Source organism: Podarcis pityusensis (genome assembly GCF_964106645.2).
Source record: "Podarcis pityusensis genome assembly, chromosome: 8".
Lineage (NCBI taxonomy): Eukaryota > Metazoa > Chordata > Lepidosauria > Squamata > Lacertidae > Podarcis > Podarcis pityusensis.
In genome coordinates, this window is record NC_138033.1 from 65,427,090 (window position 1) to 65,445,346 (window position 18,257).

The following is an 18,257-nucleotide window of genomic DNA, read 5'->3' on the forward strand; positions in this document are numbered from 1 at the left end:
GAATGCCTCAGGAGAAAACCCAAATTGCAGGGGTCCCATCCCTTCCCTTCCCTTCTAGTTGACCCCATGGCTTGCACGCTACCTGCCGGCAACTTCCCTTCTATGACTGAAGAGAGCAGCCCCAGAGTTCCTCTTCTCAATGGGTCAGCCAACACAATAGAAGCTACGGGGAGGATGTCTCCATGCAGGCAGTGGTGGAGTGGCAAATTCAGAAGTGCAGGTTTGCGTCAGGATAGTCGCAGCCACGCCCCTTCTATGATAACCTTATCCTTATGCAACAATCATAATTAGGGATGTAATGCAATGATCAAAGCAGATCTGCCTTTCAGCTACATCTGCTATTCTCTGTGCAAATCATTTGAGGGACCACCATATCTTCTTTAGAAGTGACTAAATCTGTGCATTACCTGAAGTTCCGTTGTACATAATAGAACTTGCGCACCATTCTCTTGGGACTGAAACCACCCTTGTGGTTTCCACATTCCCAAATGCTTAGCTTCGGAGCACAGAGAGGCTTTAAAAGCAACCCTTTCATGCTTATTGGGTGATTCTAGGTTGATAGAGACCAAGGACCCTGCTGCAGATACTTTTCTGTGGTGGCTCCCCAATTGTGGAATGCTCTCCCCAGAGAGGCTCGCCTGGTGCCATCACTACATGTCTTTCAGCGCCAGGCAAAAGCATTCCTCTTTACCCAGGCTTATGGCTATTAAATCGTCTGTGGTCTGTGAAAGTGTGGGGCAGAGAGGATTGCTATGATGATGACTATTTTTTTAATTAGGCTGTCAGTCAGGGTGTTTTTTATTATGTTTTTATCACTGATGTTCTGTAGCATGTTTTTAATGTTATACGCTGCAGTGCTGGATTTACGTATAAGCTAAACAAGCTATAGCTTAGGGCCCTACTCTCTTGGGGCCCCCCAAAAAAAATTAAAGGAAAAAAACACCTGGATGTACATTTCCAAAATATAAGATAAAAAACACATAAAATAAAACCTACATACAGCAACAGTGTTTTGTGTTGCGAAGGCTCCTATGATGTAAGTAATGGGCCCCGCCTGCTAGCCTGCTCCCGAAAATATTTGTTCGTTTCTATACATAGGGTGCCTACATTCTGCGTGGACTGGTTGCATGGCAACATGTGCAAATGGTTTTAGATACCTATCAGGTCCATAAATTACCATATAGCATATATTCAACACAAAATGCAGTGAAAATTTGCTGTTGACACAGAGGGACATATAAAGGGTCCCATTACCTTCAGTAGCTTAGGGCCTCATCAAACCTAAATCTGGCCCTGACGCTGCTCTGGAATCTCTTGATAAAGGGTGGTATATCAATTGAATGAATGGGTCTTTCACTTTCACACACACACACACACACACACACACACACACACACTTACCTTGGCCCACTGCGTATGGGGCAACACCAGCAGCGCACTTCTTCCTCTTCCCTCTTCTCTGAAAGTGAGGACAAAGTGAGTCCCAAATACTGGCGGACTCTCCTCATCAACCTAGAAGCACACCAAACCGAGAAGGTAAGCCCTCTTCATGTCTTATTGTTCATGGGAACTGTCAGGCATCAGAGAATCCGATCCCCACACCCCATGGCAGGCTGCCAGGGATGGACAGCTTTGTGTCTTGTCTATGTGGACCAGCAGTGACTCTCCAGGGTTTTAGACAGGGAATCTCTCCCAGCCCTACCAGAAGATGCTGCCTGGAGGTTGAACCTAGGATCTTCCGTATGAAAGGCAAATGTTCTACCACCACTGAGCTATGGCCTTCTTCTCTGGTGTGAAGGGTAGGCACTGTTGCTGGGGGGTGTCTTCATGTTAGAATTCCTGCTCCGTGATTGCAGTCATGGGATTGTTGCCTATCACATGATGGTATATGTTTTGATGGTATATGTTCCCACAAAGTGGGAAGTGACAGAGACAGGATGTTTGTGTTACTGTGTTCCGTGAAGTGGGACTATTGTCCTTTGTTTTTTCTCTTTGCTGTCTGATGCTAGAGAGAGAGGAGCCATGTTGCTGCGCTCCGTGTGTGTTTATATGTAAATAAAGTAGATTAGCCAAAATGCTGAGTTGCTGAGGTCTGTTACGCAAACGGCGAACACCCTGCGGATCCCTAAGTGTGCCGGTGTCAATTGGCATCGGTCGCTGTGATGTTCGGGCAGAAGAAAGCTTTTGAAGCTCCCGAATAAAAGACCAGGAGGGATAGAACATGCCAGTCGGGCATGTGTCTCTGCCAGGGTCCTACTCGAGTGTAGGATGAGCTCCTAACACTTCATACCCTCCAACATTTCTCCAATGAAAATAGGGACATCCTAAATAAATAAATAAATTCATTATTTATACCCTACCCATTTGAGTGGGTTGCCCCAGCTAACCTGGGTGACTTCCAACATACATAAAAACACAACAAAACATTAAACATTAAAAAGCTTCTCTAGATGTCTTCTAAGGTTGTATGGTTACTTAACTTATCTCCTTGGCTTGGGTTGGGGGCGGGTTGCATATCTCCATACCCTCCAACATTTCTCCGATGGAAATAGGAATGTCCGAAGGAAAAGCCGGACATTCTGGGATCAAATCAGAAACCGGGACAGCTTCTGTAAATCCAGGACTGTCCCTGGAAAATAGGGGCACTTGGAGGGTCCGTGAGCATTTTGCTAGCTAGTAGTCATAATAACTTTCACAGATGCTGGGCTTAGGGCTCGATCTCACCCCCCCCCCAAAAAAAAACATGCACACTCCTCAGGACCCGCCTTGCTTGGCATCTCACTCAACTCACTCAAGAGACATTTGCTGCCTCTGAAAAAAAATTATTTTGCATGCTTCTTTCTGGCCCAAAGTGTGGTACAGAAATGCAGTCAAAACTGGCGAAACAAAACACAACAAAACTAAACAAGTAGCAAGAAGTGCTTCCGTTAAGTTGCATAACAAAGAAAATTGATAAAAAAGAGAGAAAATAAGATAGTATTTTTTTAAAAAAAACACACCACCCAAACAAACACGAAGCATTTCTGAGAATGTGCTGCTCCGCCTCGCTCAAAATCTCCTTTTGTCAAAGCCTGACACTTCCCACCATGTCAGGAGCAAAGTCCTAGGCCCGCCAATCCCTTCTGGTTCACAGGAGGCTCGTGCTGGCAGAATTGCCTCTCTGACGTTTGGCAAAGGGCAATGCCTACGTGCAAACCTGCAGTGCCAGCCGCCGCTGAGGTCAGCGGCCCCCTTCCTTACAACTCAAACACACAGCCAGGAAGCTCTGGGGCTGGTGTCTCCTCCAGGTGAATGCAGGGGGGGGGGGGACCAAATGTGCAAAGCACACAGCCCCAGCCCCGCCATAGAAAGTGTTCCCTCCATGGTTGCTAGAAGATGAACTCATCCCTCTGTATCATAGCTGTCAACTTTTCCCTTTTCTTGTGAGGAATCCTATTCGGAATAAGGGAATTTCCCTTAAAAAAAGGAAAACATTGACAGCTATGCTCTGTATCGGGGGTAGAGTACCAGATGGCATTGGGCTCCAACTCCCATCAGCCCCACGATAGCACAGCCAGTTTCCCATCTCTCATCCTGTACTCACAGTCACCTGGCAAGTGGGTTGGCCATCCCGGTGCACTTTCATAAGCCCAGCCATAAGGGGATCCTGGCTGTTAAACTGTCTCCAACCCAAAGGGGCTTCACCTACTTACAGTGCCATCCTACACATGTCTGCTCAGCGGCAGTAAGAGTCCCATTGAGTTCAATGGGATTGCACCTATTATTGTTGACTAATTAATTAACTGATGGGATAACTGGTTGATTATTCAAGAAGCTACATTTAAACCTTTGCGTATTACTAGGACCTTGGTAAGGGGGGCTTTTTCAGGACACTGAAAAAAATGTGGGATAATAAACAAAAGCGTTCCCTCCCTGCTGGGGTGCCAACTTGAATAAAATATTGCCAGGTAAGCTCTGCTCCATGCAATCAGTTACATGACATGGCACACACAAACCATTTGAACAGCAATGCCCATCAACTTTGGGGGGGACGACACCCTCTCAAATATTTTATTGGGGTGGTCGAAGGGATCTCGGCCCCTAGTAGTTGGCTCCCATGCCTTACTGCTAAAAGTGAGGAAAGAATCATCTTAAATATTTTATTTTTCGTTCCCCAAAGGCACCAAAACCATAATGCACCATAACCAGAATAATCTACAGCACTTTAGTTTATATTGTTAAGCTGATTAAAGTTTGAATTATTATTGTTTATTATTGTTTACTAAAAGGGAAACATAAAGGACCCTTGAACAGGAAAGTCCAGTCAAAGGCAACTATGGGGTTGCAGCGCTTATCTCACTTACAGGCCGAGGGAGCCGATGTTTGTCCACAGACAGCTTTCTGAGACATGTGGCCAGCATGATTAAACCGCTTCTGGTGCTACGGAACACCGTGATGGAAACCAGAGTGCACGGAAACACCGTTTACCTTCCCGCCACAGTGGTACCTATTTATCTACTTGCACTGGCATGCTTTTGAACTGCTAGGTTGGCAGGAGCTGGAACAGAGCAACGGCAGGTCACCCTGTCATGAGGATTCGAACCACTAACCTTTTGATCAGCAAGCCCAAGAGGCTCAGTGGTTTAGACCACAGTGCCACCCATGTTCCTTATTGTTTACTAATAGTAGTAGTAGAGGTGGCAGCAGCAGCTATGCTAATTGTATGGTGCCCTTCAGTGTCCATGACACTTCACATGGTAACATAATGATAAAATAGCCCAAGTCCTGGCTTGAAGGAGCCTATACCCAAAGAGCCCCTCTGGACAGCCTTTTCATTGCACAGTCATGATAGTAGAATCATAGTTGTAGTGTTGGAAGGGGTCATGAGGGTCATCTAGTCCAACCCCTGAACTAGAACCTGCTTTGAATACTGTTGACCGCTGCCAAAGGTCTTGAGGCAGGCACACTCCTTCATTTCCAATCAGTGTAGAAACTTCCTGCTGAAATCCCCCAACTTTTCATGCCACCAGTGTTTTGGGGTATCTTTTAGGCCCCCACTGCAGCCTCCCCAGACAGCAATTATGCGACAGCACTCCAGAAGCAGAGCAGAGCGACAAAAAAAGCAGAATAATATCTATTCTTGTGCCGAGAACCTGTTGCAGAAAACACCTGTGAGAAGAGCCCAGTCCAGAAGGGCCCTACGTTTTGACAGCTTGGGAGACAGAAAGGGAGAAAAGGAGAGAGAGAGCGAGGCCCAGTTGCAGATTTTTAAAAATAATTTAGGTTTTGTTTTAAGTACCCTTTATGAGACACTGAGGGCTTGTCCACACTTAACACTTTCCCAGTATGTGTCCGAGTGCTTTTCCCCACCCACCCTGCTTTCTCCGGGAAAACCCGATCTTTAGTGCTGAATCGGAACAAATGGCAATTCACATTTTCCACAGGTTGCTGAGAGCATTAAAGAGTGTTGTTGTTTTTTCGTGGGGAAAGCAGGCAGGGAGGAAAGCGCTCAGACATGACTGGAAAAGCATAGGCCTGTGCCTAGAAAATGTGGAGGAAAATTAGTGTGAAAAAGCCCTGATGCCCAGCAGAAAACTTTCATTCAAGGCCACAGCAAGGATGAAAGCTAGGAGACCAGAGCTCCCTCCCTCCCTCTCTCTCTCTCTCTCTCTCTCTCTCTCTCTCTCATTGTCCCACTCCATAACCTGTTTCTTCTTTAGCCCTTGTTGCAGGGATTTCTTGTGGCATCACATGACTTAAACACTAGAAGCCTTGACTGGAGGAGGAAGGCCATTTCCTCTTGACAAAGGGTGGGACTGTTGGATCAAGTGACTATTAAACACCCCAAACTGCTCCAGGGGCAGGAGGGGAATTGAAAAACCAATTCCTGTTTGGCTCAGGACTCACACCTGCTTCCTAAAGGCATCTAATTGGAACCACCTTCTCAGCGTTTCAGAGTCTAGCCCAGATGCTGCCCTGGCGTCATCACCCAGCTCTTGGCAACGGGTGCAAGATTTCGAAGCTTGGCCACAGCAGAGCCAAGGAGGCAAAAGAACTACAAACCACATAATTTGGAATCTCCTCCAAACCTGTGCCAAAGTTTTGCAGGAGGGGGTTTTGCATCATTTTTTTGCAGCAAAAACCCCACATTTGATCAATTGCTCAGTTTGTGCGGTGCTGCAAAATGCAGGGTTTTTGCTGCAAACAAAACAAAACAAAAACCCTGCAAAATTTTGGCACAGGTTTGCAGAGGATCCCAAATTTGGGGGTTTGTAGTTAATGGGACTGAACCAAGATTTTCGGCATGGTTTTGAGGCCACTCTTGTCTTTCATTGTATGCAGCAAACTGCTGTTCGGCTCAGTCACAGCCTCTCTGTCTGTGGCCCCCACTCTCAAAACTGACTTATGTTGGCAGAAGAAAGCATTTTATGTTTGAGAGACAAGGATGCAGGGAGTGTTTGGTGGGGAAAACTTTTGAATTTATTATCTGAGATGGTTCTTTTTACCCTCCCAAACACATACTAAATGGTCGATGGTTTCTGCTTTTATTGGTTTTGGCTAGTGCACCTGGTCCTTTCGGAGCACATTTACCCCATTCAGGACCAGGGAATTCCCCACATCTGCTCCCCCCCACGAAATAGTAATTCTGTCTTGGGATTCAGTCTCAATCCATTAATGGCCATCCACCCACTAGCGTACGAATTGGGGCTGGGAAGTGTATCTCCCCAGGCACCATTTGGGGAAAGGGTGCCATTATGGCCGCCGCCCAGGACACGCGCTGCATCCCGCACAACCCTGTATGCGCGACACTTCCCCCCCCATGGGTGACGGGACATGCCCCCGGGATGCACGCCAGCCATGTCCCTGCCTGTTCTCCGCTCCGGGGGCTGCAGCATGTTGCTCCACCACTGCATCCACCCCCCTCTGCCTCCAGACACCCAGACAAGATGTCCACCACCTTCACTGGTTCTGATTTAAACAAGAGGTAGATCTGGGTATCATCCACATGTTGGTGATCACGCAGCCCAAACTCCCGATGATCTCTCCCAGCAGCATGGTGAAAAGCATGGGGGAGAGGACAGAGCCTGGAGGCACCCCATAAGTGAGTGCCCAGAGGTCCAAACACTCTCTCACACACCCCGACACCACTTTCTGGACACAGCCCAGGAGAAAGGAGCAGAAGCACTGCATAACAGTGCCCCTAGTTCCCATCTCCTCTAGACGGTCCAGAAGGAAACCATGGTTGATGGTATCAATGGTCGATGGTATATTAAGACGTCCCTGCCAACCTAGCAGTTTGAAAGCATGCCACTGCGGCGGGAAGGCAAACAGCATTTCTGTGCACTCTGGTTTCTGTCACTGTGTCCAATTGTGACAGAAGCGGGTTAGTCATGCTGGCCACATGACCTGAAAAGCTGTCTGTGGACAAATGCTGGCTCCCTCGGCTGAAAGCGAGATGAGTGCCCTTTTTTTATATTAAGACGTGAAAACCTCTGTGGTAAACCAAGTTATGCATGATGCATTTAATGGCCATAAAGTCCTAAAATGACTTTGGATATGTGGTTTAAAGCACCCATACCCTGCAATTTCCATCTCCCCCTACCCTTCCCTCTTCAAAAAAAATTGAAAAAGAAAAAAACCTCTCTGTCAGCTGACGCCAGTGTGATGTAGTGGTTAGGAGCAATGGACTCGTAATCTGGTGAACCGGGTTCGATTCCCTGCTCCTCCACATTCAGCGCTGGGTGACTTTGGGCTAGTCACACTTCTTTGAAGTCTCTCAGCCACACTCACCTCACAGAGTGTTTGTTGTGGGGGAGGAAGGGAAAGGAGATTGTTAGCTGCTTTGAGACTCCTTAGGGTAGTGATAAAGCGGGATAGCAAATCCAAACTCGTCTTCTTCTCTCTGAGTTGACGGATTTGAAGAGTTCCCTGAGGCTGTTCTGTAAGGTTCCATGCCCTGCCTACAGCCCTTATGGTTGGTCACTCAACTTTTCTATGAGCTCAGAGTGCTTCTGCATACCAATGGCCGGAAGCCAGAGGAGGGGAGAGGCCTCTTATGCTCTGGTCCAGCTTGTGGGGCTTCCCAGAATAGGCACATCTACCTGTCCACTGTGAGAACAGGACTAGATGGGACATTGGGCAGATCCTGCAGAGCTCTTCTGATGTGCTTATTTCCATCTCGCCAACGTTGCCTTTCATGCTTCCCAGGAGAATCCCTCTCCTTTGCCCGGAGCCGTTTCTCCTGAGCTAGCGGCACCCAGCCTTGAAACTCATCTTTGCTCCGGGATGACTCAGACGCAAACGGCCTGTGGTGACATGGAGACGCAGCTCTTGGCAACGGCGCCATGTATCTTTTTACTGGGTCAAATGTTGTTCTGCATGGGTCTGACTCAGCCCCCGAGCGGGTACCGAATGCCAGTGGGAATCGTCAGCTCCTTACTCTAAAGCAAACATTGCTAAAATTAGAAAGCTGCAACCTCCCGCCTTAAACCAGCCTGATCCCTTTCGCGGCGGCGGCTGCAGAGCGAATGTGAGATCAGGCCTCCTGCATCACGTCATGTACGGGTTGGTGACTCAGATGCCCATTCATTGTCTCCCAAGCAGCCAAGTTTGCCTAATATGGAAGAGGAGGAAGGATCCACCCCCTTCTCCATCTTTCAGGCATCCTTTGGAACCTTATAGCCTCCGGCTAAACGTGAGGGCCTCCCTTAGTAAGGCAACTGGGAAGTGTGTGTACACTCAGGCACAGGAGGGGGAAGAAAGGCAACGTTATGTACTGAGTTGAATAGGATCCAAAATGCAGCAGTCTGATTGGTCCTAGAACAATAGGATTCAGAATGCAGCAGTCTGATTGGTCCTAGAACAATAGGATTCAGAATGCAGCAGTCTGATTGGTCCTAGAACAATAGGATTCAGAATGCAGCAGTCTGATTGGTCCTAGAACAATAGGATTCAGAATGCAGCAGTCTGATTGGTCCTAGAACAATAGGATCCAGAATGCAGCAGTCTGATTGGTCCACAGGAGCCACCCAATCCAACTCCGGGTGGAAGTGAATCCACAACCTGATTGGCCTACAGGAGAATCCCAGAATTAGTCAATCACGTGGGGCCCATTGTGTAAATAATGTATATAAAGCAGACATTTCAGGGGAACTTCCATTCCTCACTACTCTGAGCTGAATAAAGAGCATGAAATCCACACTCGAGTATATTTCAGGTAACCTCAGCAACCACGAAGTCTCTGGGTCTGCCAGTCTGGCTCTTCCTTGCTGGGTCTTCTGTTGAACTTCAGGTGCAGAAACTGACCTCAGGGATCCTGGACTAAGACTTCAGCGCTATGAAGCAGGCTGTCCCCAACAGCCTCTCAGAACACAGCATGAGGTCTCCCTGCTCATCAGGGCCATTTTGGCTTAGATTCCCCCCCCCCCCCCGCTGGAAAAATCTAAAATTCTTCTCTAGGAAGAAGCAGCCCTGAAAGCAGATAGGGCACCACCCATGTCCTCAGCTCAAAATGAGCTGGTTCATTTCTTCTCCCACATTTTCAGCATCCATTAAAAGTTAAAACGCCACATTCTTTTCATTCCGCAGGTATACTTCATAGAACTGCAGAATCGGAAGGGGCCCTTGAGGATCATCTAGTCGACTTCCGGGGTGGCGCCATCGGCAATGGCAGACTCCCTCTGAACAGGAGGGACTAGCTCCGCGGGAAACGGGTCTTTTCCGCTACGGCGAAGCGGGGACCCTTTTAAAAATCACAGGCGGATGAAGCCTGTGACCATGGGACTCGGCGGGCACCTTTAGCGCCCCCCCAACTCGCTAAGGAACCCACTAACGGGCTCTGAAGTGAAGAGGGGGAAGTGGCGCGGTGCTGTGAGTCAACTGCTATTTCCGTGGAGCGAAGCCGCATAGCCGTTGCCGGAGAGCGCTGCCTTTTTCCTGGGACAATTCGGACTCTAAAATAAGCACCCGTGAGTACTTAGACTTTGAACAACTGGACATTAGATAAGGACTTGCGAGCAGAAAGGAATTGGATTTTAAAAACCTGTTTAAATTTGGTACGGAACGGGAAGGTTTAAACAGGAAGTCAGCCTTCCGTTCTTCTGTAGACAGAATAAAGCAAAGACAACGTAAACTAGAGCTTAGAAAATCGCCTTTAAAGGATTGGATTTCATCATTTAAAATTGTGGACCCCCCTTCGACAGCAGGAGAAGGAGGGGGATCTTTTCCGGACTGTTTAAAGTGAGTTTAAAGTAAAGTAACTTTCCTCCGTCCTGATCCTGGAGCGGGGTGTCAGGACTGACGTTTGAAGTTCATTGACCAGAGACAAGCGTTCTTGACAGATAGCTAAAAGAAGAGAAACATAGCGATTCCACTGCTTCCCTTTGCATCTTTAAGCAACAAATATTGACAAAGTATCTCAAAAAGGGAAACTTTGTTGCAAGAACAAATAGAAGTTTTCCCCCTAGAGGGAGACTGTGTAACTGTAACCAACTCCAGGGAGCCGGCAGCTGTTACAGATAACAATCCTGGGAACAGGCATTTGACCTTGCAGGACAATGTATTCAGAAGCTTTGTTGTGTGCTTTCTATAAAACAAATGCCCTACTGGAACAATTACATGAAAAGGTGAATTGGATGGCGACTTCGACTAGAAATTTTGAACAGGCAGTGGGAAATTTTGAACAGACAGTGGGAAAATATGTGGAGCCCACTCAGGAATTAAATCAGGAGTGTGTCCTGACAGAACAGGCCCAACAGGAATATGAGTTTTCGGATTTGACAAATGAACTTGGAAAAAGCCAGATTTGGAAAGAAAAAGTTTGGTTTGGCTTGGAAATGGGGGGCTGGATTGACCCCCCCTATGCTGGGATGTTTGGACTTTTCAAATCTGGCAATGGGCCGTGAGATGTTTGGGATTGTGGGGCTCTTAATTTTGGAGGGTCTTTGAAACATGCTTTTAAATACCATATGGAATTCAGTGTTGAATATGGAAAGGGGGCTGACCTGTCGAGAAGGGTTAAAAATATTGCCAAACTGGAGTTACCACGAGCAGGAGATAAGGGAAAATACAGTTACAAATATGAAGAAGAGCTGCAGAAGGGACATGGAAGAGACTTGAGGGCCTCGGATATAAGGCTGCCAGGTTAATGGGCTAGATCGACGGGATAATGACTGACAAAACCCGGAACCAGGAGGAAGGGACGTTGGATGAAGATTGGATTTGTTTGTATTTCTTTTTTCTACCATTAGAACTGTTTTATAAAATTGATGAATGTTAGAAAAATGTTGGAATGAAATTACTTGGCTTTAGTAAAGATGTTTAAAGAATTATGAAAGAATATTATGGTTATGAGAAGTTGGTAGGGATAAGATTTAAGTTTCAAGCTTTAAGGTTTATTTTATTATAGAAAGATAAGATTAAAACAGTTTAGGGTAATGTAATGACAGAATATTATGAAATATGGGAAGGATTTGCTGGGATAATTAATAACTAGGATACAAAGAAAGGGAGGAGGAGGAGGTCAAAGAAAGAAGGTAATGACAGTGGAGGATTTGAGAATAATGAATTTGTTTTTAAATGTTTTTTAATTGTGTGTGATGTATTTCTGTATTTTCTTTTTTTTCTTTTTTTGTCACTTTTTCTTATCTTTGAATTTGTATTCATACGGTTGGAAGGGTTTTTTTTTCTACTTTGTTAATTATTTTTATTTTGTATTTTCTACTGCTTTTATTTTATTTGGTAACACTTTGAAAATTTCAATAAATATCTTATTATTTTTTTTAAAAAAGAGGATCATCTAGTCAAGCAGAATTGGGACTAGGGGATTATCTGAAAAACGAAACCATTCTGGTAGCCCTACCAGAAATGATCCATCGAAAATCCGTGTAGGCAGAAGGGAGAGTGAGTCACTTCCTCGCCTAGCCATGCCTGCCTTCCTGTCACTCAAGTGAAGGAGCAAAATTCCAGTTTCTAACCATGACTCATAAGGAGGCCAGGAAAGGGTCTAGAGCAAACAAACGCATTCGGGATGGAGTGGTAATGAGGGCTGATGAGTGAGCAAGGTTGGCAAGTCTCCTGGTGCACAGGGCTGCAGCCGCAGCGTGAAAAGAGACAGGCAGAGCTCTTCCTTCAGGACCTGCAACACACTTACCGGTAGTGCAGCCCACACCACAGCCCACCTTCTTCCTCCTCTTCCTGCACTTCAGCGAAAAGATATCACTGCTTTGCCGGGAGGGACTTCAGCACCTTTGCACATCTGCAACCTTAGCACCAAGCCCTGCTTATTAAAAGGAGAAGCAGAGAGGGAGAGAGGGAGGGAGGGAGGGAGAGAGAGAGAGAGAGAGATTGTGCTGAACTGCATTCAACTCTCCATCAGGTTTTGGATACTCTGGTGAAATATACTCGGAGTCGAGTGTGGATTTCATGCTCTTTATTCAGCTCAGAGTAGGTTACAGACTCCACTAACCCAGAAATGGTACCTTGGGTTAAGAACTTTGCTTCAGGGTGAGAACAGAAATCGCATGGCAGCAGTGGGAGGCCCCATTGGCTAAAGTGGTACCTCAGGTTAAGAACAGTTTCAGGTTAAGAATGGACCTCCAGAACGAATTAAGTTCTTAACCCAAGGTACCACTGTACTCCTTATTTCATTCCATTCATGAATTTATTCCTATAAAATATATCGAAGTGATTTAACAATAACAACAGCCACAACACCCTATGTAAAAAATCAATTGCATCCATTTCATTAGGAAAAAACGAGTTTGAATCCAATACAGATGCAGACTGGGAGGAAAACTGCCCCTAAAAAAGGCTTGTTGAAAAAAGGAAGGTTTTCAATAGGCACTGAAAAGATGGTGGCTACCTGATGTATAGTGGGATGGAGCTCCATTTTTTTGTGGCAGATTTGTTGCACCAGGGCAACAGAGCACTTTAATCCACTTCAACTGTGTAAACCGCAAGTTACAGAATGCTCCGGAATCCCTCCTGCAAAACAGAGCCAGTCCCAATGTCTGCAACAGTTTGGTTAACCCACAAAGATTCACAGGCAGGTGGATGATTCACAGACCGAGAGATGTTGTGTCCATCACTGCTGTCTGTTCTGGAAACTGAACAGCAGCCAAAACCCCAGGCCAGAAAAGGGTGCATGCAGATGTGAAAGTCATCCTTGGTAGGATGTGAAAGTCCCCAAAATATTTTTGCCTGGCCTTTGCCAGGAGGGAAAAAAAATATCCCTGGACAATTTACTCAGCGGTAAATTTACTGACCTGGTCTTCTCCTGCACTTTGGTTCATCATAGCAAGTGGTACAGGGTTTGATGATAGCTGCTTTGATTCACAGCTGCTTTTTAACTATTACAGTGGTACCTCGGGTTAAGTACTTAAATCATTCTGGAGGTCCGTTCTTAACTTGAAACTGTTCTTGACCTGAAGCACCACTTTAGCTAATGGGGCCTCCTGCGCTGACGCGCAATTTCTGTTCTCATCCTGAAGCAAAGTTCTTAACCCGAGGTACTATTTCTGGGTTTGCGGAGTCTGTAACCTGAAGCGTATGTAACCCGAGGTACCACTGTATTTTGAACAGCCATCCATGAGTATTCACTTTGTTTAGCTGACCGGAAAAACGACTGGCTGAAATTGCTTCTAGGAGAGCATTTAATCAAGGGGAAAAGATGGTTGAGATTTGCTTTCTAATCTCCTCATATCATGTCCCCTTCCTTGCTTCCACCAAAAAACCCTTAGGGAAATTGTAGTTGCCTTTCTACAGCTTTGCAGTTCAAATGGCTTTTCCCCCCAAGTGGGGACATTAGGTCACCTGTTGCAGGCATTGGAGGGAATTCTATATGGGGTCTTCTCCAGCCCCCTCCCCATTTCGCACAGCTGGAGAAACAGGCCCCTAATCCTGTTTTTATGTGTCAAAAGAGCTCAGAATCCAGGGTGGGCAGGCAGGCAAGCAGTGCACCCTGACCCGATTGGAAGGGCTGCCAGAGCATTAATCTACTACCTGACACCTCAGCTGACTTCTTAGAAAGGCAAACAAAGCCAGAAGTGGTGGGGGTGGAAGGGGGTGGGGACGGGGCCCAGTCTGATGTCTCTTGCAGGAGGAGGAATCTTGGCCAGAGGTGAATAGCAGGATTTAAAACAACAACAACACGCACAGAGAGAAAAGGCAGAAATAGGAACCCTTTGCTCCCAGCAGAGAAGGCATCGCTGACCTCTGGCTTCCTGTTTGGTTGCAGACCAAAATAAGTAAACATTGCACTGAATGGGGCTGCTGGGAACAATTGGCCACATTGTGTGGCCCCCACCCCATTTTTCCTGGTGAAATGAATAGCTGTGCTTTGGTGGGGGTGGCATTCAGGAGAGAGAGAATCTTGGCTAGTCCCATTTGGTTAGGACTGGAGTCCGAAGCAAAAGCCAAAGGTGGCTGGAAGCCACAGGAGGGGAGAGTGCTGCTCCAGCCCCCCCAAGTGCCCCTATTTTCCAGGGACAGTCCCAGATTTACTGAAGGTGTCCCAGTTTCTGATTTGATCCCAGAATGTACCGCTTTTTCTTAGGCTGTCCCTATTTTCATCAGATAAATGTTGGAGGGTATGGAGTTATGAAACCCCCCCAAGCCAAGAAGATATGTAACTATACAACCTTTAGAAGACATCTGAGGGCAGCCCTGTATAGGGAAGTTTAAATGTTTAATGCTTTTATATATGTTGGAAGCCACCCAGAATGGCTGGGGCAACCCAGTTAGATGGGTGGGTAGAGAGAGGGAGCATGGCATTGGACCTGGGGTCGTCCCCCCCCGCTTTTTGCTCCTGTGCCCCTTAGAGAGCCAGTGTGGTGTAGTGGTTAAGAACGATAGACTCGTAATCTGGTGAACCGGGTTTGCGTCTCCGCTCCTCCACATGCAGCTGCTGGGTGACCTTGGGCCAGTCACACTTCTCTGAAGTCTCTCAGCCCCACTCACCTCACAGAGTGTTTGTTGTGGAGGAGGAAGGGAAAGGAGAATGTTAGCCGCTTTGAGACTCCTTCGGGTAGTGATAAAGCAGGATATCAAATCCAAACCCTTCTTGGTTCGAACTGTAGCAGGAACCCCCCACCCCAATCATTCAGTTTGTACAAACTTCACACACTCACACACTACATATGCCACACTTCTGTTATAAATTCATAGAAAAATCAACCATACATCGGATTTGCACTGTTCCATTTTTATTTTACTCCATATGACAAGGACTATCAAAGGGGGGTGGCTTGGTTCTGGTCAGCCATAATCCCTTCACCATCCCAGCACATCCACAGGAGCCCTGCCCAGTTGCTATGCCAACCCTGATGGTCCTAGACAGAAGACCATCAAGATCACAAAGAACTTGCGGAGTGGATTCAGCATGGACTGAAACAAAGGACAATGATCAGATCTTCCCTCTGGGGGCAGCAAACTGCCAACTCCCCTTTGTCTCCTGGAAGTGACTCATGGGGAGGGGGAAAGGAGGAACCAGCCAGGTGACAGGACACTCAGGTTACCACCACAACTCCTCCCTCAACCCCTCCTTTCTGTAATGTATGCATGATGTTTCTGGGGGTGGGCTTGACCTAGAGGATGGGAATTTCAAAAGTTTTTATAAGGTCTTGCACACCATCTTTCTGGGTCTTTCCTCTCTCCTGCAAGTGAGGGGAACACCCTGTTGCAACAGTTCAATAAAGGCCAAGCCTACAGGCTGCTGTTTTGCTCCAAGTTATCCTGGTTGGTGTCTTTGTTTTTGTCCAAGGGAGCCCTCGGATTTTTCCGGTAACAGAACCAGCACTTTAAAATGGGCTCAGAAACAGACTGTGATCCTGTCTGTTTTGCTGGTTATGCAAAAGAGCAGCAAGTTTTGCAAAGGTTCTTCTGACTCTTTCATCAAATTCAGTCTGCTTCTGTAGTGGGTGGTGAGATGGGGCAAGGAAGGAGCTATAAAGGCCCCCCGAGGGAAATCTGACAGCTGGAAAATTGACAACCCCCACCCCCCCACAACCTCCAGCTTTTGGGATCTCAGCAATCATTAGGCAATAGCCAGGCAGCTTCAGACTTTATGGCATCCATGAAGGCCCGAATATTGATATGAGAGGGAGAGGGGGTGGGGACGGCTGCTGGTGTTTTGGAAAAAGAATCCTGTGCCTTTGGTGACCTCCAAGTGGGAAGCTTGAGAGGAGAGCAGGCGTTTGATACTTTTGACTGGCCTGATTCAAAGTTGAATTAATATGTGAAACCCAAGCCTGGATATGACTCTGCTAAGCTATCATCAGAGAATCATGACTCCTCTAGCTATTGCGTTCCACAGCGATCCTCTGTTTCCCCTGCTCCTCCTCCCCAAGTTCGCTTTTTTATATTCTTTACTGAAAAATAAAACAAGTACAAAATTACAAGGGCACAGAGTAAGATAAGACACAAAAAGGAAGAAACAGGAAATAGTATCTATGCATAAAACAAAACAAAGATATTTTGTACATTACAGTGGTACCTTGGGTAGAAACACCTTGGGTTACAAACACTTCGGGTTACAGACTCCGCTAACCCAGTAGTAGTACCTCGGGTTAAGAGCTTTACCTCAGGATGAGAACAGAAATCGCATGGCGGCAGCAGGAGGCCCCATTAGCTAAAGTGGTACCTCAGGTTAAGAACAGTTTCAGGTTAAGAACGGACCTCCAGAACAAATTAAGTACATAACCAGAGGTACCACTGTACAAAAAAGGCAGTGGCGGGGGAATTGTTATTGTAGTTAACCAGACCTTAAACTAATATGGTATGTATTTTTTAAAAATAAAAATTCTTTTTTGGCAGGAGGTCCTGGGACCTTCTGCATGCTCTCCCCATGGGCTGAAGCCCTTTCTAGGATTTCGCTTCCAGCAAGGGATCTGAGAGGTTTAGCACTGTGGAAGCCTGAGAACAGCGCTAGACATGGAATATGCCAGGAAGGGCCTTGGAGGAATTGCTTTGAGGTCAGCAGATTTTAATCTGTTATTTGTTACAACACTGGAGCTTTAGCAAGCTTAGCCAGTGTGTCTTATTTATATTGGCAGCTCCAAAGATAACAGAAGGGTGAGGAAACTGTGAACAAGGCATCTGCAAAGAAACTCCACCCCGTACCATGAAATGGACATTTTATCAGTTCTCAGAAGTTCCCTGCTCAGGTAAGGGACAGGAACCTTGAATCACCCCCTGCAGCATTGTGTGTGTGTGTGTGTTTACTGCACATGAGTTTACTCTGTGTGTGGCCTATAAGCAGATAATGCACCTTCACCACCACCGCCACCCTCCCCCCCCCCGCCACCCCCAGGAAGCAATTATGCAAGCGCCTTCTGCAGGGTAAACTCTCAAATGAAATCCACTAATGTGCACCTGTCATTACATAAGCTCTCGCCCATTCAAGATGTGTGACTCATTATCCCCTAATTAAAAACAATCAGGTTCCTTCATTTTCATTCCCCCTCATAAGTAAATTTAAGTGAAGTACATGTCTTCTGTGGCTAACCAAAAAGAGAGAGGGAGAGAGCTGTAATTAGCAGGGCGCCACTGGAGGCACCTGAGCTCTTTGAATTGAGTTTGGCGCTGGAAGAGGTGATGAGCCAGCCTTGCTGCCACGGCTGCCGCCTCCACGCGGCGTGGACCTCTCTGAGCCTTGAAGTTGGCAGCAGCCTCTTTCCAAGGGCGGAAGCACACTTTGCTTTTTTAAATGCTGCCTTTGAAGGAACTCCAGTGCGGATTATTATCAGGCAGTCCTCAAGGGCTGACGAATGCTGGCTCCTTCTAGAAGGTGGCTCCTTGCCCAGTGAGACACCATGGCATTTAGGGGAACGGCCGCTGTTGTGAATAAAGAGGGACTGGATACCATTTTAATTATATTTAGGCGTTCTATCTTGAGAGCCCAATGCAGGCAGAAAGGTGAGACAATAATAATAATAATAATCTCAAGTGATTTAAACTGGGCTGCAGGCCTGCAGGTCTCAAAGCAAAACGGGGTGCTGATCAAAGGTAGTCCCATGTAGAGTGCATTGCAGCAGTCCAAGTGGGAGATAACCAGAGCATGCACTACTCTGGCGAGACAGTCTGCGAGCAGGTAGGGTCTCAGCCAGTGTATCAGATGGAGCTGGTAGACAGCTGCCCTGGACACAGAATTGACCTGTGCCTTTAAGCCAGGCCTGTCCAAAGTCCGGCCTGGGGCTTAATCCAGCCTGCTGTTTGTTTTAATCCGGCCCCTGTGGCAGTTTATTTCCTGGGGTAAAATCCTAAAAGAAGCTCAACAATTT

At 46.7% G+C, this 18,257-nt stretch overlaps 1 long non-coding RNA gene across 1 annotated transcript; it reads right to left on the minus strand.

Annotated features, from left to right (window-relative positions):
* Positions 1-1,434: 1,434 nt before the first annotated feature.
* Positions 1,435-12,975, minus strand: LOC308484043. Its single transcript, XR_013989880.1, has 3 exons — positions 12,842-12,975; positions 12,131-12,256; positions 1,435-1,512 (listed from the first exon to the last, which is right to left on the minus strand). It is a non-coding gene; the product is annotated as an uncharacterized lncRNA (long non-coding RNA).
* Positions 12,976-18,257: the final 5,282 nt, after the last annotated feature.